Source organism: Dermacentor andersoni, chromosome 2 (genome assembly GCF_023375885.2).
Source record: "Dermacentor andersoni chromosome 2, qqDerAnde1_hic_scaffold, whole genome shotgun sequence".
In the NCBI taxonomy this organism is placed as follows: domain Eukaryota; kingdom Metazoa; phylum Arthropoda; class Arachnida; order Ixodida; family Ixodidae; genus Dermacentor; species Dermacentor andersoni.
This window is the reverse complement of record NC_092815.1, coordinates 96298778-96323031: the sequence shown is the minus strand read 5'-3', so window position 1 is coordinate 96323031 and position 24254 is coordinate 96298778. Positions and strand designations below refer to the sequence as shown.

At 46.4% G+C, this 24254-nt stretch overlaps 2 long non-coding RNA genes across 7 annotated transcripts in view; one reads left to right on the top strand and one right to left on the bottom strand.

The window, feature by feature from the left end:
• LOC129387601 (uncharacterized) overlaps positions 1 to 24254 on the bottom strand; it is a 108713-nt gene that overhangs the window by 26692 nt on the left and 57767 nt on the right. For 3 of the 6 annotated variants that reach the window (XR_011892801.1, XR_011892802.1, XR_011892798.1), the window contains 2 exons: positions 22821 to 22939; positions 22484 to 22536 (listed from right to left, as the gene is read on the bottom strand). The exons of 1 other annotated variant lie outside the window; for it this stretch is intronic. This is a non-coding gene — a long non-coding RNA (uncharacterized lncRNA). Of the gene's footprint in view, positions 1 to 20489; positions 20600 to 22483; positions 22537 to 22820; positions 22940 to 24254 lie in introns of those variants that run through there. 2 more of the 6 variants (XR_008614759.2, XR_011892799.1) reach the window with 2 other exon arrangements.
• LOC140216125 (uncharacterized) overlaps positions 1 to 24254 on the top strand; it is a 54421-nt gene that overhangs the window by 16059 nt on the left and 14108 nt on the right. Inside the window, exon 2 of the long non-coding RNA XR_011892803.1 lies at positions 7298 to 7390. This is a non-coding gene — a long non-coding RNA (uncharacterized lncRNA). The remainder of the gene's footprint in view (positions 1 to 7297; positions 7391 to 24254) is intronic.

The following is a 24254-nucleotide window of genomic DNA, read 5'->3' as shown; positions in this document are numbered from 1 at the left end:
GACAGGCTTTCTTTTCTTCTGGGCAGAAACTTTGGCAGCGACTCTCTGCCAATGACCTGCCTGTCTGTTGTTATCCATATACTCTAGGCAAGGAATTGCCTACTCCTGTTGGTGTAGCATTCTTGGTCCGCTCATTTAATATAAATCATGTAGTTTTTCAACTTAAAAGGGTTTCCAAGAGGTACTGCTGTGACCAAATAAATACGGTAGAAGCCAGTGACAACCTAGTTATGGCGACGATTGACGCTGTCAGTGCCAGCAGCCGTGCAGTCTGTACATACAACAAAGTCGCATACTTTTTTTTTACTCCCCACCATGTCAGTTTACAACAAGAACCCTGCAACAATTGCCTGGCTAAAACGGCTACCAGTACAGGTAAAGAGAGAGAGAGAGAGAGAGAAAGGAAGACAGAAAGGCAGGGAGGTTAACTAGACTGAGTCCAGTTTGCTACCCTACACGTGGGGAGGGGAATGGGGAGTGAAAGAGGGAGAGAGAGAACTTAGGTATAGGATGTCTACAGTCTGGCACTCAAGTCTGTTTCCCTCAGGTAGCGAAAAAGCGCTCGAACTGCTTTCTGGGCCAATGAACTATGAGGCCAGGCCCCCAAGATCTTCGCTTCCGTAAATGGCCTGTCATCCAGTCTATTTAAGGCACACTGGAGAGTCTCGCGTTGATTATCGAAGCGAGAACAGTGGCACAGAAGGTGACTGATAGTCTCTTCACACTTGCACTTCGCGCACATTGGTGAATCCGCCATTCCAATACGATAGCTGTAGGAGTTGGTGAATGCTACTCCTACCCACAGCCGACACAGCAGTGTTGCGTCACGTCGTGGAAGGTTCGCTGGTAATGTAAGTTTCAGTGATGGGTCGAGGCTGTGTAAACGACACTTAGAGTTCTGAGGTGTATGCCAGCAACCTAACGTGATTGTACGAGCGAGACTGCGAAGCTCTCTTGCAGCGTCGACTCTGGATAAAGGTATAACGAGTGTCGGTGAGCCAGCCTGGGCACGTCGGGCAGCGTCATCGGCGAGGTGATTACCAACGATGCCACAATGTCCCGGCAGCCACTGAAATATGATATTATGTCCTCTTTCAGAAGCGCAATGGCAGGTTTCGTGGATTTGTGACACCAGCTGTTCATAATTGCCACGTCGTAAACTTCTCAAGCTCTGGAGGGCTGCTTTCGAGTCACAAAATATTGCCCATTTGTTGGGCGGTTCTTTTTCAATGTATTCGACAGCAGCGCGAAGAGCGGCCAGTTCAGAGCCTGTAGATGTCGTTACGTGTGATGTCTTAAACTTGATGACGACCGATTGAGATGGTAGAACAACGGCGCCCGTAGAATTTTCCGAGACGGAACCATCCGTGTAGACATGAATGCGGTTAGAGTATGAACAATGCAGAAGTTCCAATGTGATCTGCTTGAGAGCCGCGGTGGTCAGGCTAGCTTTCCTCACTATTCCTGGAACAGCAAGGTACACAGGAGGCTTCTTCAAGCACCACATAGGGGATGGCGTTCTTGTTGCGGGTGAGTGCCTCAAAGACAAAGAGTGCCGGTTAGCCGCAATTGATCTGGAGAACGCTGCCCTGGGTCTTTTCTCAGGCAATCGAGCGAGATGGTGGTCAGGGACTCTGGATATATGGCGAACATGCACCCGGAGCGCGTCGATATCTATATAGGTCCTTATTGGGTGGTCTCTCGCGGTGGCAATTGTTGCCACGGTTGAAGCATTTCGAGGTAGCCCCAGACATGTTCGAAGGGCTTGGCCTTGAATGCTCTGTAGGACATGGATGTTAGTTTTGTTAGCATTGGACAGCACTGGTGTGCTGTATCGCAAGTATCCTAGGAAGAGCGTCCTGTATAGTTGAAGCATAGATGCCACGGATGTGCCCCACGTTTTACCGGCGAGAAACCTTAGTATATGGGAGATAGAAGTAAGCCTCTTCTTCAAATATGTGATGTGGGGGCTCCATGAAAGGTCTCTGTCTATAATAACACCTAGGAATCGGTGAGTTTTTGCGTAGGAAATTGGTTGGTGGTCAATAGAAATGGGGTACCAGGTCATGGGCTTGTGGGTAAAGGCGACTAAGGCGCACTTCTCGGTCGAAATGCTGAGGCCTTGCGCACGCAGGTACGATGATGTTAGGGTCACGGCTTTTTGGAGCCGTGCACGCACCTGGAGACGTGTAACTGCCGAGGCCCATATGCATATGTCGTCAGCATATATGGAAAGGTTTACTGTATGTGGTAGAACGTCGGCAAGGCCAAGGATTGCAAGGTTGAACAAAGTGGGGCTAAGAACCCCACCCTGAGGGACGCCACGGTAAGTGTAATGGTCAGCAGTTCGGCCATCTGCACTGTGCACAAAGAAGGATCTTTTGAATAGATAGCTCCGAATCCACCGAAACATGCGTCCACCTATTCCATTATTTTCCAGGGCATCAAGGATGGCTTCATGCGTTACATTATCATAGGCGCTTTTCACGTCGAGGAATAGTGCAACCGATATACGCTTGTGGTGTTTTTCCTGTTGTACAGATGAGACTAGGTCGATGACGTTGTCAATAGAGGAACGGCCTCTTCTAAAACCAGCCATGGCATCGGGGTATACGTTGTGGCGCTCAAGATACCATTCTAGGCGGGTGAGAATCATTCTTTCCATGACCTTCCCAACACAGCTGGACAGCGCAATGGGTCGGTAGGACGCCAGGTCAAGTGGCGACTTTCCAGGCTTCAGGAGTGGTATCAAGCGGCTGGACTTCCACCGCTCAGGAACGATGCCATCATTCCATGACTGGTTATAACATTCCAGCAGTCTGCTTCGGCCATCTTCACCTAGGTGGCATAAAGCAGCGTAGGTGATGCCATCTGGTCCTGGCGACGATGAGCGCCTGCATGAGGCCAGAGCAGCGTCCAATTCCTCAAGTGAGAAGGACACATTCAATTCTGGGAAGCGTGTCGCAGGAACTTCACCCAGAATTTCACTATTGATGGTGACCACACTGCCCGCAATCTTCACACAGAAATCTTCGGCTATATCGACCTGTGAGCGGCCTTGATGGAGGGCTAGGGCTGAGAATGGGTGTCGTTGCTGTGGAGACGAGCCAAGGCCGCGCACCGTCCTCCATATGATAGACAGAGGCTTGCGGGGGTCAAGTGATTCGCAGAACGTCTTCCACCGTTGTTCCTCCAACCTGTCCATACGACGTTGGATTTTCTTCTGTATACGTCGAGCGACTCTAAGGTCATGAATTGACTTCGTGCGCCTGTATCGCCTCTCGGCTCTTCTGCGAATCGTTCGAAGTCGCTCAAGTTCCATGTCAAAATCCGTACGTTTTTTCGCAGATGTAAATGTGTACTTAGACGATTCCAGTACACTTGTAATAAGGTTTTCAATGGTGCCGGTAAAACCTTCTTTGCATGCCTCTTCCACCTTTGTCTTATACGTTGACCACCTTATATATGCTTGTCGGGAAGTACAAGAGGAGTAGCTTCCAAATCCATTGATAATTAAGTAGGTGGGAATATGGTCACTACCATGAGTCTCGATGTCAGAGAACCATCGAACATTTTGACCAAGTTGCCGTGACACCAAGGTCAAGTCTAAGCAACTGCTATAGTTCGCACCACGCAAGTACGTCGGACTGCCATCGTTCATAATGCTAAGTTCATGGTCGGAAGCAAATTCTACAAGTTTCCGGCCCCTGGAATCTATTCTGGAGCTTCCCCAAGCCAAGTGATGAGCATTAAAATCTCCTGTGATAATCCAGGGTCCAGTAGTTGCCGTCAGGATGTCTCGCAATCGGTCGCCGTCGAACCGACTATATGGCGATATGTAGGCGCCGATAAGGGTGAAGGCCACTTTATTCTTTGTAATGCGGAGACACACGTATTGGTTTCCATCATGAGGCTGCACTGAGTGGGGGATGTAAGTCAGTTCTGTACGGATGTAAACAATTACTTTGCTGGGTTGCCCGCACGTTGACGCCATAAAGGCTTCGTATCCAGAGAGTCTTAGCGCTTTCGACACGTTCGGTTCACATATTACCAATACAGGAAATCGGTTCGTGAAAACGTATTGGCGGAAACATGAAATCCGTGATTTAAGTCCTCTGGCATTCCACTGAAAAATTGTCGCGCTACGCACTTCATCACGGAGTGAAGGCAGTGAAAGAGCCATTGTGCTTATGCAAGATTTGCAAGCACTGGGCTCAGGGCATCCAACACTTGAACTGCGCTTCGAGCTGTTGGCGTATTCGAGTTGCCCACAAGCGTGCGAATCGCATTTATCAAAGACTTGAGCATTGTTACAATTCGGCGGTCATGATCTGTCAGCTCATCTGGGTGAGGGGTGGAGCATTGTGGTGCCTTTCCTTGTTGGGGTTTTTCTACAGGGCTTATCCTTGGCAGTGGTGGCCATTCCTCATTCACGGCAGTCTTTTCAGATGCTCCGTTATCTATACACGGTTTGGAAACATTCTGCACTGAGGTTGGAGCAGATTCAACAGCAAGAGGCTGTGCGGCACGCGTATTATTTGTGCGGAGAGCAGAATTCCTTGATGAGCGTCTGCGACGAGAACGACGTCGCCTGACGTCAGCAGCTGCTTCACGATGGGTCGACCGGTCCCTCACCATTTTCTTCAAGATGGAGAGTTCTCGCCTAACTCTAGGACAATCCTTTGATGAGGCATCGTGGGGCCCTTGACAGTTCGGACACTTATAAGTTTTTGCCTGGCAGTTGCCTGCAGAGTGTTGTGCTGCACAGCGGGAACATATAGTAGACTTTCCACAGACGGCGCTCACGTGGCCGAATTTCTGACAGTTTCTGCACTGAAGCGGCTTGGGAACAAATGGCCGGACAGCATGTCGAAAATGACCTACCTTCACACGCGATGGAAGGCAGTCACCTTTAAAGACAATTTTCACGCATCTGGAAGTTCCGAGACGGGCCACCTGCAGTATGTGGGTCCCATGATTGGCAGGCTTTATCAAAAGTGGTAAATCCTCGCCTGAAATGGCCGCATCAATGTCATATATGACGCCTGTAGTAGTCTCTTTTCCCATCGGGATGATGGTACGGACGTTCATGCCACCGAGAACAGTGACAGCTCGCAGAGAATCTAACGCCGACGCTTGGGCGACGTCTACCGCGACAATATTCTTCCGAGGGTTGACTCGTACGTCCTCAATGCCATTTGGCAACAGTCTCTCGAGTTCAACCGATGCAACTTGCCTGTTGAGGAACCTCATGTTGTCGGAGGGTAGCACAGGTAAGAAAAGGATGGTGTACTTTGGCGAACTTTGCCGAGTCCTCATAGTAGATGTGTCCACAGAGGCCCCAAGCATCCGCCGCTTTGCTTTCTTACTCAGGACAGTCACGTAGTCGTCGTCGGAGCTGTCGTCGCTCTCGGTCGAGTCTATCAGGGTAGCCTCGCTGTCGCTCGAGAGGCTGTTCCGCTTCCTTGAGGCTGCCGACGCGGGCGCCGCTACATCAGGTCGGAGTGCGGGTGGCTCCACTTCCATTCCCGTCGGGCAGGGAACAGTGTTCCCCGGAAGAAAGCGAGAATTACCACAAAATACTGGTGACGGAGAACAAACACTCAGCAATAGGATCACTTCGTCGTCGTCGTCCCCCAGTACAGGTAAAGGTACTGGGAATGGTTAGGGCCTACAACAGAATTACAATCACGAAAAAGGACGCAACCACCTTTATGTTTATGACAATGAGACAGACGACAAAAGACGAGAATGATCAACGAGGCTGTCGAGAATTGTGGAAACGAAATCTGGTTTGATTATTGTTTTTCAGCATAAGAAAGCAAGAGTGTGGGCATTTGGCAGCACCATCTGGTTCAAGTCGGGACACGGGACTTCCACGTAAATGACGGGACTCTTCGGCTAAATTTAATATGGTTGGCAACCGTAGCGTCGGCGCATGTTGACCCTTACAGAACTAATATCTCGCTGCCCGCGAGATTCGTGGCGCAGCATGAAGAAACGAAAACAAAAGAGGATTCCTGTAGCAGCGCTAAAGCGTCGGGCTGCTGTGTTTGCCCAACTCATGTGACGGTAGCTTGATTCAGCCCCGGTCTCTTTTCTTCTTTATTGAGAGCTGCGTAAATGAAACAGATAGACAAACACAAAGTGTCTGAAGTGCGCTAAGTATGCTAATCGTCTTAATGCTGTGTTCGAGTAAACTCGTGCTGCATTGGCAGCCCCTTGTATGCCATCAAAATATTTGTAGAAAGAATAATGACGATATTTGAGCCTACTTTTAAACAAACCGCAATATCTGTGCCATCACAATAAAGTACCCCATATAACCATTGCATCAAGCTATAGATGGGCAGTTTCATTCTTTCATCGCTGTGTAAATCTCATGTGTGATTCAGATGCCATTCAGCTGCCAGGACGCTGGCCGGTGCATGCCTGTATAAAGGCCGAAAACTAAATCTGGTATCAATTTCATTTCACTGTCTCGTCCACGAGAAACACGCGAGATATTTAATGATGCGGTTTATCCCTTGCACCGAAAATGTGCGTCGGGAGTTTTCTCGAACCGAGCTCATCGTTGGTTTCAGAGGTTGACAATTGCAAAGCGTCTGCCTATACGGACAGAAAACGCGCTCACGTTCCACGTTCCGTCATTCTGTGCAAACATAGGTGTGCATTTAGCTAGGGGATCAGGTAAAGAAGTTGGAAGCGTATGCTTTCTATCATTCCATTCCACTTCTACATAGACGGAAGTGCTATGAGTGATGAAACTTACTGAAAAGAAAGCTGATTAACGCACAGAAAAAAAAGTGAGGAAATGGTGGGTGACGTAATGTGCCACCTAATTGCTAGGTTGAAAAAAACGTTTGAACGCAAGCACGGTCAGCACTGCGACGCTAAGCAGTGCGAAAAAAAAAAGAAGGAAATCAGCGGAATATTCTCGCATTGCAATGACTAGATCAAAGGTCACGGCCCGAGAAGAAACCCTAAAGAGAGCACACGACTTTCCGTTATTCTAAACGCATAGTTCTCTGCTTGTCATAAAGTGAATCACACTTGGGAAATATCACGTGGTCAACCAAAAGCACATGATGATGATTCAACTTGCCCTATTCCATGTATATAGAAGTGGCAAATGAAGGCCACACATAGCCTATGTCGATGAAACAAAGTTTCCCCGTCTTTTTCTAAATTCAAGGGAAGTAAACAAAAGAATTATTGCGACAGATCTTATTTCTTCCTGTCTCCGTCCTTTTCACGTTCGTTCACGAGGCCACACCTTTTGCACGTCTTCACGCAGGTAACAAGAAGTCGCAGGTACAAGAGCCGGACATTGCCACGCTACGTCGAGCGACAATCCAACTTCGACGGTTCAAACTCGCCTCAGACTCAGGTACACCTTCTTGTACAACATCACCGGTTCCATTCAGCTTGAGTCGCTGTATTTACTCAGTCTTTAGAGCGATGGGTTTCATCCTGTCGCTCACAAAAACGAGACATACACCTTGTGCCTGCATTTTCTTTTACTGTAAACTACGTGTACGTTGAAGGCAAGAGCTGGCGCCACTCGTGGATGGCAACATCGAGCAATCGTGTGTTAAACGAAAAGGATAACTAAAAACACAAAACGGATTACAGCAGGAAGATATTTGTCGAAGAACGATCCAGGAGCAATTGAGTGCAATAACATTCGGCAGCTCCAATGTGGTCGGGAGGGCGCGGCGAACGCAGAGAATCCACCCACGTGCGCTCGAGCTGGCGCGTAAGTGACGCATCAGAAACGGAAGCGCTTGAGCCGAGGATTACTGAGCTAGATCGGGTACACCTCGTGTCTCGCTGCAATGAAACGTTAGAGGCACGAAGCGCACATTCCTCTTGTCTATTTTTAGCACTTCCGCTTGGAAGAAATCGATTAGTTGTCGTTTCTTTTTTGGTATGTGTAGGGCTGCGATTTGGTTCGTTCGCAGACGCTTTTCGTTGGAGGTCTCAAGATGTCATTACTGTTCCTTTGTTGTTTTTTTTTGTTTTTCATAAACTGCTTGTAGCCGTGCACATATTTTGCTTTGCACCGGAATGTCTCGATGAGCAGACCTGCGAAATTGGCGCATTTCGATCATCATAAGCTACGGCAAGCGGTAATAAACAACGCGTGATTGCCGGAACTTCCTGGAGGAGTTAGTATTCTCTTATAAGCACAGCGGTGCCATGAGAAAAAAAAATGCCCGGTATGCTCCTAATTTTACTGACGAAAAAGAAAAGTTAATCGAAACGCCGTTTCAATGTTGCTTGCACATTCACGCAAGTCGTGCAAGTCACAATAAATGCACTTTTACTGCTCTAATACTTCACGTACCCTCATAAAAAAAGAAAAAGAAAGAAAAAGAAAGATTAATCCGACAATGTCAGTAAAGCATAACAAACTCAAGTTGCATCCAAAGCATTGCTTTCACAGTATAATTATACATTCTTCAAATGCCATGTTTAGTTATATAAACCAGTAACAAGTGGTTCCCTGGCGCTTCTGATTAGTTATTCTATACAAGAAACAAGTGTCCTGCATCTAAAGTTACATACGGAAATATTATTTAACTCTATAGTAAAAAAAAAAAAGTGAAAAAAGAAAGGAAAGGCGGCAAGGTTAATGAGGTTGCACATTGTTTGCTACGCTACACTATACGGGAGGAAGAAGCTGCCAGAAAAAAGAAGGAAAGGGACGTTATTTTTGTACTTAACCAGATATCTTACAGGCTCCCATTGTACAGGATCGCACTGCTGCCTCGCTATAGGCACGTATGCGAAGACGGCAGCTGTCTGATGATCATACATTTTTTTTAAATTAAATATCTGTATTGTCTAAAAAAGGACACCATGTATATACACCGGCAGCGGATAAGCAAATCTTGCAGAAGGACGTGCATTAATGGGAAACCAACACTTCGGAGACGACCGCGCCGACTGCGAGACTGCAGAGACCACGTTGCTCAGTCCGAAACAAAAATTTGCACATATGTGAGACGCATACTGCATTGTAGCAATGCATTGGTGCTCGTTTCCGCAAAGATTCTAAACACGGCAACTTCCTTAAGAAAAAAAAAACGTAACAGACGCTGACCAAGATTATTAAATTATAAAACAGACGACGTTGGACGAAAGTTGTGAGTTGCTGTTTTTGTTTTAGCTCTTGCACAGCAAGCATTCGGTCTGCGTGAACCTCTGCTAAGCAACGCACCCCAGGAAAGCCAGACGCCTGGCTGGGGGGTGGTGTCTGGCGGTGGGGTTGGGGGGGAAAGGTAACCACACACCTCGCACAGCCGAGCCTGGCGCCTTACTCAATGGTACATGACCCGCGCCGGGGCTTTAACGTCAGGTTTTCATTAATGTCTTCGTCTTGGTCAGCGTCCGTATAGTTTTCTTCACGATTCTTTTTGACCAAGCGAGAGTTGGTCAGACTCTTAACATCAACGCCACTTCATTTTTGTCCGGTGTTTGGGGGCCAGTCACTCACGTTATAGAGGTGACCTTTATTACGAGACGGGCAATACAGCGATGACCAATGGCATTTGTTAGACATCGCTGATGGAAGTTTTGTAAAAACAACGGCACTGAGGCGGCAGTCTGCGAGCACTTAACTCTGTAATCCCCCTTGTACAACTCCTTACGCTTCCTATTCCAAGTTTCAAAATAAGTATATTTAAAATATAGAATTACAGTGCTTGTGTGAAGCGGCTGGGAAACACAAAATGAAAATTTTGTTTATTACTGCTGCAAAAGCCCAGCACATTGTCCTAGCTTTAGTCTTTCCTAGAGTTTAATACATAGTAGGTTTCATGCTGATGCCTTAGTGAAACATGTAAAATGCACTGGGTGTCTGAATCTCGCAAAAGTGAAAGGAATGTGGTGTTTAGTGTGTGGACTCGAGGTTCATGGTAATACCGAACATGTGAAGGCAGAACAATGGCCCGGTCATGCACGAAAGTTAAGCCCAGACCCCATCAGAGCGATTTTGTGTGCGACGGCGATAAGCGACGGCTTCGAGCGACGAAACGGGCCGTCTCCCGAACAGATCTCTCGTTCTTGTTGCTCCATCACTCGGTGCTGGAAATCTAGAGCTCGTTGCTCGTCGCCCGGAAGTACTATGATCGACCAGCCAACAGCGTGAAGCCGCAACTGGATTTACATCAGTCAAGAACTACCGATTGGCGCACGGAACGGGCAAACGACTAAATTTTGATACGTTCAAGGATAAGCCCATACTGCGCGACCTTCAGAAATATTTTGTGCTACTCTTTACAGTAAAACACATAAACTTACATCATTAATGCACGTGTCACGCAAGTTTCAGCCCGCATTTGCTGCCCTCATACCGGCAATACCGAGGAGACGTCGCTAAGTGTCATCGCTCGAGTCGGGATGCGACTTGTCGGCGTCGAGCGAACGCGACAGCCCACTCCATCGCGTCGCTTGTCGCCATCGTGTGCAAGATGGCTTGCATGGAGTCTATACTTCACGATTATGCGTCTTTCCTCCCCCGTGCCTTCTCTGTCTCATCTTTCTATTCCCTCTTTCCCGTCCCCCAGAGTAGGTTAGCCAACCAGACGCATTTCTGGTTAACATCCCTGCCTTCTCTCTTTGTTTCCTCTTCCTTGCTAAGATCACTACTATAGCTAGAGGCTGTATTTGTACTTAAGAGCTTTATAGACGCATAAAATTTAGGCGTTGCCTGAAGCCACTGTGTAAATCATATAAGGATATACTTTATAGATGTAGTAAAGTTGACACAACAACAGCATCCATCATAGAGCAGCATTGTGTAGGCGGGGCCTCCAAGTTCACACCGGCGCGCGCCGTTGCGCTCTCGGAGTCCAAGTTTCAGGAATCAAACAACGGGTGAAGTGAAATTGGTTAGGATGTCTAGCATGAAAAACTGATAAATAGTAGTCTACTAGATGACAAATTTCTAAGGGAAAGGAAACAGTACCAATTGACTATTTCATAAACTGATGAAGCGACAAAATTCTGGGAGTATATCATTGGCGCATTCACCACGTGCACCATATGCCAGGGGAAATTGGACACCGCTGGAAGGGGCCTTCGTACTGAAATTGTTCTCTTTATGATGATAATGATAATGATGGAAGTTTTGTCAAACCTCAATGTTCTCAGTTTTTCTTACTCGTTTGGAGCCTGAACCTGGGTTTTTTTGCCCGCTTGATAACCTACACAGTGCAGGCCAGCCGCTGAATGCTATTGAGAGATGGAGCGGCCCATTACTCCCGCACCTGGCCTTCTTTCTGTATCCGGGCTTCACGTTCATGTTTCACCAGCCTCTCCATGTCATTCGGATGGCACATTGCGAACTGGCGGAATGGAAAACACACGCCATACTAATAAAATTTCCATCTCTCTATGCCGCTCGATGGCGTCGCTGCATCTATTAGAATGTAATGACTGCATGGAATCGAAGTGAAATCTCTTGAACGAACTTGTGACGAGAGGGCAATTTGTACACAGTTTGCGGGCGTAGCTCCAGTTATTTGGATCGGATCCAGTAAACGGACACCTTAAACCTGATCACTGCTTGTCAGTGAACGCTGTTAAACGTCAACCAACCGCACTTTCGAGTGGGAAAGCCGCCTTAGCCAACAAAGCCCCGTGCCAAGGTCACGCTGCTCGGATTGAAAGGGGCCACGCCCTGTGTTTGACATACGCGTACCTGATCCTGCACGCAGTTGAGTCAAGCTCTTGTTTATTTTATTTTTCTTTCCATCGTTCGCCTCTACTTTGCTGTCTGTTCGCGGTATATGGCGTAGGCATTGCCGCTATACTTTCTTTTTTATTTCTTGTTGCCAGATTACTAGAAATTGCCTTGCCCACATCCTTGAAGGGGCCATCTTTATCTTCAGCGTTTATTCGCACTTCCAATCTCCTGAGCCAATGACACGAATGCCCTATAAGACGGCCAAATTTGAGCACTTCGGTATAGAGAAGATTGGTAAGGGCCGGCGCTTCGTATAAGCAGCTGATTTCATGCTTGAGCCTTTGTGCCCTACTTTCCAGCGCCGACTCGCAATTCTGTCTAGCAATACTGCCATCGATTCGGTATTCCCACGAATTACGCCTTGTTGTTGCTTTTTCTCTTTCTGAAACTATTAAATTCTAACAACAAAAAGAAAAACGGGAGATACACTTAGATTCTCTTGCAGATTTCGCGAAAGATGAAATGATGAAACTCGAAGATCCTTGTGCCGCATGCGCTTAGCCGTAAGAACAATCGAAATTTTCGATAAGGAAGATTCACGCTTCCCACCTTTCCTTATCCTTTACGATCTCACCTGGAGTAGAGTGCCAAACCTGTCGCTAGGCTAACCTCTGCTGGTATATGTAAACCTTCTCGCTCTGTGTATCGGTCAGGTGAAAACAAAACTGCAGCTTCGGCCGTAACGCGTAGCAACAACGCAATATTATGCGCAGTACGTCTCGCACGGTTTCGTGTGCCTTTGCTTCGTGTCAGGACTCGCTGATGCGAACAGGCAATCTCTTTTTGCGTATAAGAGAATAAGTTCGTCTTCGTTTGTGGAAGTGCTTCTCCGCGGGGGTGGAAATAGAAATGCACGTTTGCTATTTTTCTCCTTCTGATTCATGTTCGGTCAATGACTTCTTACCGCTGGCTTCGTTTAAATTCTTCAGCGCCTCGGTGCTGGTTTATTCCTACGTCACGTTGTGCTGGTTATTCTGCACGTTACGGGGGTGTGAGAGGAGGGGGCCAAGAAGTTTTGCATTTATCGGGCTCAACTAAACACGAATGCTTGCTCGACACTACACGCGCAGCTCGAAAGCTCTAAGTCCACGCTTTGCGGGGTACGAATCCGTGCACGCGACGTGCTGCCATTGAGCTGGAGCGGCTTCCACGGACATTTAATTACGAAAATAATAACGAATTTAGGTACGCGTCCTTAAATGGTCCATAGATGACGCCGAGTCAGCGGGAGAATGCGTTCTTAAATTCGATATACTTTTCGTTATTGAACGTCCGTGCAAGCAGCCCCTGGTGGTGGTACCAGTATTCATAACCCTAGATGCTGGGACATCAAGAGGTGGCTAGAGTGGCCGCTGTGCTCCCGCCACTCGAGGTCTTCGGCAGTTGACCTGCCTATAGACCGTCATGGATGTTCTCGTGCACCACTGCTGAAGCACTCGCGTCATTGAAGCCCGTGTCCGCGGCCTGGCGTACTGCTGCTGAAGTGGCCGCGGAAGGCCCCTCGGCCTTGCAGGTGACCACGGCCACTCGCTCGAGTCTCTCCTGCTGCACGAAGCAGTCTGGCCGGAGCCGAAAGATGTCGGTCTTGCGGAGGCTGCGTTACTTGACCACGCATGCGGACCATGACGGAACTCCGCACGATAGTCCACGGATGCCCACACTGGAAGTCAGCGCTGAAGCCTCGCCGTCGTCGTTCTGCGACCGGGACGAAATCCGTCAGTGGGCTTACGGTGTCTACCAGGACTGAGGCGTGCGTTGCACGCGAACATGTTATGCCCCATACCTACGACCAGCTTTGTTTTTTTGTTTTTTGCATCGTGTTTATTATGTCGTCCTTCGTTCTTTCACTCAGTTCGTGTCGAAGTCCTTGTGTGATAGAGTTGTTTATTGTCGCGTCTTCTGTGTCTCCCCTCTGTGCCCGAATCGAAGCACCGCATACACGGTTAAGCTGCCGATCATGTCGCTGGTCACCGTGCTGTCCAGGAACAGTAGTCTTTTCTGCTGTAGCATCGGTGCAGGGACTGTGAGGTAAACCCTTGACTCAGTGTAAATATTGAAGCCATCGCGTCCTAATTCGCAGTTAGGAAAAACTGCAATATTACTGCCTTTGTTTTGCTTATTTCTTTATAATCTTTTCGCAAAATACTTGAAAATTTCTGCGTAAGGCAGCGGTTGGCATCAAAGATTAGTGTAGTCAGCTGATAGTAGCTATTACTGTTAAAAGATGTGGTTGCTTGTTTGGTTACCAGATGCCACATTGCGAATACATCTCTCTGTTTTTATTGAAATGAAAATAAAAGAAAGAGACGCCGTCACCTTATAATGATGACGGCAACTCCTTTTCGCATAGAGGAAACAAAAATATCAAAATATATGCAAGAAAATGAAAAAAACACGTCATAGGGTCAGAAATCCACAGCACACAATCGTATACTCCCATGAACATATAAATATGAAAGGCAAATGCAAGTTGGACCACCATGAGTTTGTAAACAAAGTCACAAGCACACACAAGCGGCCATGATGTAGACAGATGAGAAATAACACAGAGCTAAAATAGTGCACACACAGAGTACAAAAAAGCACAACACGTGTTATACAAGCGCTAATAATTACAAATAATAGAAGCAAGTAATAGTAACATCGTGTTACTATTGAGTGCGGCATCTAGTACTTGTTAAGGATGCCTGTCTTTTCGTAAAAATGTTCAAATGCGTTCAATGCTTTTCGCTGTACTATTTTCGGTTGCCATGGGCCCAGCAATTTTGCGAGTGAGAAAGGTCGGCGAGGATCAATAGAGCATAGCTCTTGTTTTAGCTGACGTCCTTGCGTCGCCTATGTGGGGCATTCGAGGAAGAGATGGCGAACATCCTCATCGTCGTGGCCACAGGAGCAAGCCGGGGAAGAAACTCGTTTTATGCGATATAGGAAATGGCTGGTGTATGTGTATGTGGTGTAAGGCGCAGTCGAAACCCACTTTCAGAAGCTTGGTGGTTTGTTGAATACAGGTTGACAAGTTAGCAATGTGGCACGTACACGCTGTGCTCTTGTTTTGATCATCGACATAGCACGCGCACGATCAACACACAAATTTGAAACCATACGAGAACGTAGGTTCATTAGAAAAGCCGATATTAGAGATTAAAAAAAATGGAGGGCCGCACATTTTGCAAGCTACCGAACTTTAAAAAAGCTTTATTTCCAGTTGGTTAGTTTTATAACGCGGTGGTGAGAAAGGAGGCGCTGGTCAAGGGCTTTTTAATTCTGACCGTCTAACAGGCTGTACAACAAAACGCGTAGCGTTTTGTTGTACAGCCTGTTAGACTATTTTGCTTTTAGACTAATTAGACTAATTTGCTAATGGAGATGCTGGCGGCCGGGAAGTTGTTGGCAGCGCACATTTATTTTACATTTCCTGCATTTCGTCGTATTCATGACAACACTTTACTACAATTAGCCAGTCGAAGGCAGCAAACCTGTCTGCGCGACCACAAGAAGTACCACCCATATAGTTCGTGAATTTTCACGAGTCATGGTGCGCGGCCACTACGTTCTCGGTGAAACTTATCCCCGCGCGTCGCGCGAGTACATCAATTCATTTGCATACTCCTTTCAGCCAAGTCACCTGCAAGCGCCGCTCGTAAGAGAACTTGCGGCACTGGGAAGTGTATATAGCTCAGCACGGTCGAGCTTCGTTGGAGGGCGTCGGTGACATTACAGTCCGCAGTCGCAACGTGAAAACATCCATCCAGGTTGTTGGCGATATCGTGAAGACGTATCAGACTTCGTCGCCTTTGTGTGCGCAGTAAAGTGTCGTCGGCGTTAGCACGGTTTGAGTTAACCCGCGTTGGGCGCAGACAGAGCGGCTCAACACACAGGGGAGTCGTATTTCGTGCGCGCGCGTGTGGAATTCCCTTGCTGGCGTATCAACAACAGCTAACCGCGCCTGGCTTTTCCGGATAACGGGTTGCGGTCTTTTCACTCGTTCGCGCCCGTTTGTTAGGTGTAAGGACTGAGAGAGGTTTGCCGGTTGTGTTTTGCCGTTGTGTTGTGCCGTTCCCAAGACAGCAGGGCGGAAAAATAATGTCTCTTCCGCACGTTAGCTTTCCTCGATTATTTTGCCATTTTGAGTGAAAATCGGAAAGCTAATGAGCAAAGAAAGAAAGAAAGAACAGGCTGGAGTCAGAGACTGGGGGAAGCAGCTCCGTTGCAATATGCCCCTTCACGTGAGCAACCCCAGTCACACAACTGAACAGATGTTTTAGGTGAGCAATGCTCAAGGTCGGTTTCCACTTCGACGCCACTATGGGCACATTCAGAGCAACTGCCACAGGAATGCACCATAGACTTGGCAACTTTCATAAAAGTGAACATTTTTTCATATTATAGGCAATTGGCGCTTCTTACCTAAAATAAAGCTATTGTCAGCCCCAATTTCGATGTTTCGATAATTTTTTGCAAGGTTCGAGCTTGACGAGGTTCGTAGTAAACTTTGTAGAGGGAATCAAAGATGAGTGCATGATGGTAGATTTTACGTATATTTCAACATCTGTAACATAACCCCAGGCGCTGAAATTAAGGCTGAATTGTATCTATAAATCTTAATAACACCGAGGCTAAGCCTATGAGACAACAGGAAATCCCAAAACGTCCAAGCGTTCGCATCTCTTAGCGCCTTGATATGCACCTTTATACGTTTATCGTAATTAGAGGATATGATTTTGATTATTTAAGGTATATGTAGTCTTTTTCTACCAAGGAAATTATTGTTTTCACTACTTTTGTGCTTTTTCTTCATTTGCTCATCTGTCTGAATGTCCGATAGTTAAATTCAGAACAATAAGGGAGTTATATGCCGTTTGTCGATGCGCATGTCCGTAGCGTACACTATGTGTGTGTGTGTGTGCGTGTGTGTGTGTGTGTGTATGTGTGTGTGCGTGTGCGTGTGCGTGTGTGTGTGTGTGTGTGTGTGTGTGTGTGTGTGTGTGCGTGTGCGTGTGCGTGTGTGTGTGTCCGCAGCGTAATGATTTCATTATCGGGTTTCAATTCTAATCCTGCTGTGGGACAATTTCAATGTTGTCTATTTAATTGTTTATAAATCGTTAGCTTCTTCAAAATGACTAGTTCACAAAGCCGTTTGAAGCCAGAAGGACGAAGTTTCGCCAAATATATATATATCAACCTTCCCTCCCATGCTGCCTGACAAGATATCGCGTCGGAAGTTTGTGCGCCCACAACTATAGGGTGGCGGCGAGCGTACAGAAGTTTGTGTATGCACCTTTTCAAGCTTAGATGGCGGTACGGACTTTTTGGGACAAGAAATGGAAAGACTATCAGAACAAAGCAGAAAATTACCCCGCGCACCTGGCTAAAGAATTTTCCGGATTCAAAGTGGTTACACGTCCGAAGAGACACGAATAAATGTTGGCCCTGAGCATGTGACAGCGTACACAGGTCTCCAATAAAAATGCCCACGTTTTCTTAATGCCTTCCTCTCCGTTTCCTTTATTACTTTTGTTGCGTGCGCTTGTCAGTCGACCGTCCTTTCTGTTGCTACCTCGAAATGTCGCTGTGTAAGGCACTTCGTAGTAAGAGCAGAAATATTCAGTTAGCCGGAATAAAGAGCTGCAAACCGAGTGCCGATTTCGTCTTCTCTCGAGTCAGTAGAAGGCGCTCGCAGGCTTCTACTGGCTTCGATCGCAAAGTTTCTTTTGTGGATACCAGTGAATGCCAACTTGTTGCGCAACGTGCCACCGGCTCTCGACGGCTGCGTGTCCGGGCTTTGCGAGAGCGAGCAGCCACTTCGTGTGCGTGGGCGCTCGTCGAACGGACATCGATCAATTCGACGACGGGCTCCACAAGTTGCCACCGCTCGGCGCGTCGCGCTGCGTAATCACGAAGGGACATCACGTGTATAGCGGATCTCACGTGTAGATGGCGAACATCCTCTTCGTTGTGGCCACAGGAGCAAGCCGGGGAAGAAGCCCGTTTTATGCGATATGGGAAATGCTGGGTGTACGCTGTCCCAAGGCGCAGTCGATGAATTAGTGTCTCTAAATAGCGTTTTACATAAGATGTACTCAGTAAGCTTGGCATCTTAATATCATTCCAGACAGGTCCCGCCAACTAAACAGACCATGTTTGCAAAAATGTCCCACGCTATATGAAACCGATGTGGTACAAATATCCTTAAGCGTTGACTATTTCCTCGGTCGAGCTTCTTGCCACGGTTACTGCATATAACTCTAAATATTATTTTACATAACGTGTGATGAGTAAGTTTAACACCTTAATGTCATTCTCCAGACATGTTCCGCCAACGAAACAGAACATATCTGCAAAAATTTTCCGCTTACTTAGTTAAACTTCTGTTGAACAAGATAAGGTGTGTATGTATCCCTCTTAATTACGTTCCACGTAGGTTCCACTAATTGGAACATACTTATAAAACTATCCATATTGAACTTATATAGAACAACATGAAGAGTGCAGCGGTGGGCAGCGCAGCATAACTTATAATGCTATTAGCATTCTTAAGATACTGCACACACTTTCCATTATCTATATACGCATCTATTCGTTTTCATTTCATGCAAAGTTGCTCACTCGGTAGTTCATGGTCCAGTGGAAATAGTATTGGGCTGCTGTGATGAGGGAGCCACGTCAACAAGGGCTGCTCACACATTTTCAATATTACCACTTGCCTTTGATGTTCTGAATTACCACTGAGGAGTCATTGGAATCAGAGAAGCATACCTTGTATATTGCTTATTGCACTAAATACCACGACGAAAGCACTATCCTCCTTGCAGAAAGCCTCACAAAAGGGCACAACTGCGAAGTTTTCCACCATAATCTAGTTGCTGTTTTGGCGTATAGCGCCTTCCATGAGAAACCTCAGCGTCCCTGTTATAATAAATCTATGTGTATAATAATATTATTACTAATGTGTGTGTGTGTTTGTTTGTTTGTTTGTGTGTTTGTTTTGTTTGTTTGTGTGTGTGTGTTTGTTTGTTTTGTTTGTGTGTGTGTGTGTGTTTGTTTTGTTTGTGTGTGTGTGTGCGCGTGCGTGCGTGTGTGCGTGTGCGTGTGCGTGCGCGTGCGTGCGCGTGCGTGTGCGTGTGTGTGTGTGTGTGTGTGCGTGTGTGTGTGTGCGTGTGCGTGTGCGTGCGCGTGTGTGTGTGTGCGTGTGTGTGTGTGTGTGCGCGCGTGTGCGTGTGTGCGTGTGTGTGTGTGTGTGTGTGTGTGTTTGTGTGTGTGTGTGGGTTTTACCGCGTGACACACATACGACAGTCGTACCACAGAAACTGCGGACCTCATGACTGCGAATAGCCTGCGGTGAGCCCCTGCGCTCGCGCTGGAGACGTCTCGTAGAAAGCGGTAGTGGGCACAATACTTGCTATCAGAAAACAAGAGCTTACGTTCAAGCAAAATTTTTGTTTTATTTTCCCACTCCAGCAAATGACAAAAGAAAATGATGGTTCTATTGTGTAGTCTGACAAATAAACACATCATAAACGTTGTTAGGTACCTCGCAAGCTCCATTAATCATCATCATCATCAGCCTGGTTATGCCCACTACAGGGCAAAGGCCTCTCCCATACTTCTCCAACTACCCCGGTCATGTACTAATTGTGGCCATGTTGTCCCTGCAAACTTGTTAATCTCATCCGCCCACCTAACTTTCTTCCGCCCTCTGCTACGCTTTTCTTCCCTTGGAATCCATTCCGTAACTCTTAATGACCATCGGTTATCTTCCCACCTCATTACGTGTCCTGCCCATGCCCATTTCTTTTTCTTGATTTCAACTAAGATATCATTAACTCGCGTTTGTTCCCTCACCCAATCTGCTCTTTTCTTATCCCTTAACGTTACACCTATCATTTTTCTTTCCATAGCTCGTTGCGTCGTCCTCAATTTAAGTAGAACCCTTTTCGTAAGCCTCCAGGTTTCTGCCCCGTACGTGAGTACTGGTAAGACACAGCTGTTATAAACTTTTCTGTTGAGGGATAATGGCAACCTGCTGTTCATGATCTGAGAATGCCTGCCAAACACACCCCAGCCCATTCTTATTCTTCTGATTATTTCAGTCTCATGATCCGGATCCGCAGTCACTACCTGTCCTAAGTAGATGTATTCCCTTACCACTTCCAGTGCCTCACTACCTATTGTAAACTGCTGTTCCCTTCCGAAACTGTTAAACATTACTTTAGTTTTCTACATATTAATTTTTAGACCCACCCTTCGGCTTTGCCTCTCCAGGTCAGTGAGCATGCATTGCAGTTGGTCCCCTGAGTTACTAAGCAAGGCAATATCATCAGCGAATCGCAAGTTACTAAGGTATTCTCCATTACCTCTTATCCCCAATTTTTCCCAATCCAGGTCTCTGAATACCTCCTGTAAACACGCTGTGAATAGCATCGGAGAGATCGTATCTCCCTGCCTGACGCCTTTCTTTATTGGGATTTTGTTGCTTTCTTTATGGATAACTACGGTGGCTGTGGAGCCGCTATAGATATCTTTCAGTATTTTTACATACGGCTCGTCTACACCCTGATTCCGCAATGCCTCCATGACTGCTGAGGTTTCGAGTGAATCAAACGCGTTCTCGTAATCAACGAAAGCTATATATAAAGGTTGGTTATATTCCGCACATTTTTCTATCACCCGATTGATAGTGTGAATATGGTCTATTGTTGAGTAGCCTTTACAATAGAGCTCCATTACAAAGCTCCATTATGTTTTATTATATGTTGCAACGGATGAGGTAACTTGGTGGACTTGAATTTGTAAATGGTAGCCACCAGTGCCCACACTGATGGCTACCATTCTTGTTGGAAATTCCTGGATCGTGAGAACAATTGGTTGCAAGAATTACAGGTAGAATAATTTTAGCCCATAGTTGAAAAATTCATCGAATTATGTTTTCATAACGGCAGAAATTTTTTTTTTATTGATCACCAAGCATTTCATCAAACTTGTAAACATCAAGCATTTATAACTGTATTCAACTGAAGTTCACTACAGTTTTGTCCTGATACTAAAGTATCATAATGGTAACGTTGTCCTAGATATTGCAGTATCCACGACAATGTCTTAGATAAGGTAAAACCTAAGGGAATGCCTGGGATATCCAAGACACAAAACACAAGAAAGATAAATAGCAGAGTGGGACAAAGATCATTTACACTTTGTCATAAGCTTACTACGCACTTCTAGAGCGTCCTGCGCAATTGATTACAAGCAGCGTTGGCTACACGGGATAATAAGCGCTGCGGATTAGTCGGATAGCTGGCGCAATTTTCAAGCATATCAAAGAGATTATCCGCAGGCGGCGCATGAACTCGCCTCATATGGTGCATCATTTGTGCAGCAGTCCCATGAAGGACGGGGGCTATTTCACCCAGGAGAAGGCGATGACATGTGTAGGCATCGAGGACACTTGTTAGAGCAACCTCTATCGTTGGGAGTCACGCCATTGGGGCTTGCGTAGTCAGGTGAGGTTAGGGCACGCAAGGAGGAAACGTCACACAGAGTGAGAAGTTGTTGCTAAGCAGTCCAAAGTAAGAGTACCGAGGTACCCACCTTCTGTTTTGTATTCAGACAATATCCCGAGTTATCGCCCACATATTTAACGCGCTACATCTGCGGGAAGAAAAGGAGGGAAGGAGGGGGCTTGAGGGTGAATGCGAGAGAAGGGGAACATTGAGAAGAGGTGGTGATGTATTAGTCTACAAATACAGAGCAGGAGGCAGAGGACAAATTAAGGCGGAAAGGAAGGATAGGGAAGTCAATCAGACATGCGAGGTATGTTACTGTACGCAGGAGGGTAGCATTAAGGTATAGGAGATGAAGCGATCAAACGAAAGAAAAGATAGGGATGAAGGCGCTAGCAATGCAGCCACATGCGCCCATTACACCTAAAATCGGTCTCTGAGGCGCGCCGATTTCATAAGCTGTAATAATGTAAGATGCTTTTTCTTGTGAGTCAGCGATGCGTTTGGCAATGGTTCAAGAAACTTTGTCGGGGAATATAGTTTGTGATCTAGCCATTTTAGCAAATTTCAAAAAACGTCGCGCTCGGCGTCATAACCGTGACGAAAATGCAAGATTGCTCGCATTGTATATTCGCAGTTTCACGAGTCTGCCATTCGAATAAGGAATGAGTAGCCTTCGTAAAAGTCACCCCTAACCAGAGCGGCACAGTAAAGTTTCGTATCACAGCTAATAACGCGTGATGGCATTTGTAGTTTCAGCCATTCAGTGCCAATGCCAGGCATTACCAAATCATGACCGGCTGCTTACCGCCATCCTTGAAAATAAATGTGTGCAATCATTGTATTCTGCTGGTGCTAACTTATGCGGCAAAACTTGGAGGTTAACGAAGGATCGTGAGAAAAGGTTAAGGACTCTGTAACAAGCTGTGAAACGAAAAAATTGTTAGGCGTAACGTCAAGCTACTGGAATACGGCAGTGTGGATTAGAGAGTAAACCGGGGTAGGTGATATTCTAGTGTAAATTAAGAGAAATAAATAGACGTTGGCAGGCCATGTAATGCGTGGAGGAGAGAAACTGTGGTCTATTACAGTTGCAGAATGGGTGCATAAAGAGGACAGAGAAGAGGAAAAAGCACGATGAGTATATCAACGTGAGCCGACAGCACCAGGCAGTCAAAGGCACCCGCACAAGGATCTTTTTTTTAAAAAGCACTCAAGTGTCTTCACTTACATTTGCTCCGACACGACGCTCCAGGAACACTGCCTACAGAGGCTGAGAGAGTTCTGGAAGCAAAGAATGTACAATGTATGGCAATATTTATAGTGTGCGGGCCCCTAAACTTTCGCGAAATCAGGTTGGCTTTCACTGTCGAAGAAATTTTTAGCGTGCGCATGACATGCTGCGAACGCTGACGCTTCCTCTCAGCTCGAACGTCAAAACTTTGTTCCGGTAACTATAACCACCGAAAAAAAGAACCAAGCAAAGGAAATGTAGATCGTTTGACTTCTCCAGCTTGGTCTAATATGGGTAGTCAGTAAACAGCTGCAATACGAAAAAGCTGGCTTACGTGTGAACAATGCGCATGCTTGATGCGGGTCGGCTTTTCCTTTTATTTTTTCGTTTCTTCCAGTTTCTGTGCTTGAACGATGCAAATGTTTTCGGCGGCCTTCTCCGTAAGCAGAAAAACTGAGAGAAAATAGCATTCACCGAACAAAGGGAAAGGGTTTACTTCCGCGTGGTGAGCATGCAGAATAAGCATATTTTATTTCCTATTCTCCAGTTCTTTGCATATAATCTGAATGCGAATTATCATTTCTAGTTTTTTAGCATTGTACTGTCCAACGCAGTTGCAGGAAACGTTGAAAAAGCAATTTTTCTGTTTTTCATTAGCACGCTTGTTCAAACAACATATTTACCTTTTAGTGTTTTTCTGTAGGATATACGTATTTGCCTTGACGAGTTTTAGTTTTTGGCAACTTACGCATTCTCAACCACCAATATGTGCAGTGGCAGTCTTTCTGTTTTGTTTTGCATTTGCAAGTTTGCGACGGTCTTAGACGATGCCCAGATGAAAATAATTAGCCGAAACTTTTGTGATAGATCTGAAGCCGCAGTGCCTAATTTAATTGCCTATTTAATGTACCCAAAATGTCGCAACAACAACTGACCAATTAGCAATAAGTCATGCATGGTACACTCTAAAAACTAAGGGAGTGCCGGGCACTCTCTTTGAGGGAGTAGCTGCTTGTCCCATATTTCACTCTCTTTTCGAGAGTAGATCGACCCTCTTTGAGAGAGAGTAGGTCAACTCCTCCTGACAGAGTTTTGTTACTCCACCGCAAGGGATTGCTAGTACTCTTCCGCAGAGTGATAATACTCTTCCCACAGGGAGTGCTAGTACTCTTCCGTAGAGTGCTGATACTCTCCCCGCAGGGTTAATAGTACACCGCCAGACCGAGTACTTCTACTCCCCCAAACAGAGTGCTTGTACTCCTTCAGAACAGAGTGCTAGTACTCTTCCCAATACCCTCTTAGCCAAGTCCTGGTCACGCATGCAGGCAGGAAATCAGATCAAATTAGGGCCGCTGATATACTGTTCCCTAGGCGGCTCCTCAGAGACACTGGCCCGATTCCAAGCGGCCTTCAGAATAGGCGTGAGCAAAGTTATGCAGGATTTTAAAGTCATTTTTTCCTGGCTATTTGCTGCCTACCGTGAGGCGTGACTGCTCTGAAGTGGCCTATGCGTATGCGTCACGAACGCCACTGAGGAGAAAAAAAAGCGAATTAACACTTCATCTGCAAATATCTCCGCAAATTTCACAATCAGGAGTCACACAATCTAATTAGAATACAATTGTCAAGGAAATCACATACTTATCAAGAATCACAATGCTCTATACATCACGTGAATTCGAACCCGCGTACACTCGCATTTGTACAATTCAAAACACACATCATAACCATTACACCACAGCGCCGCCACGCCCAGTCGTGTTCTTTT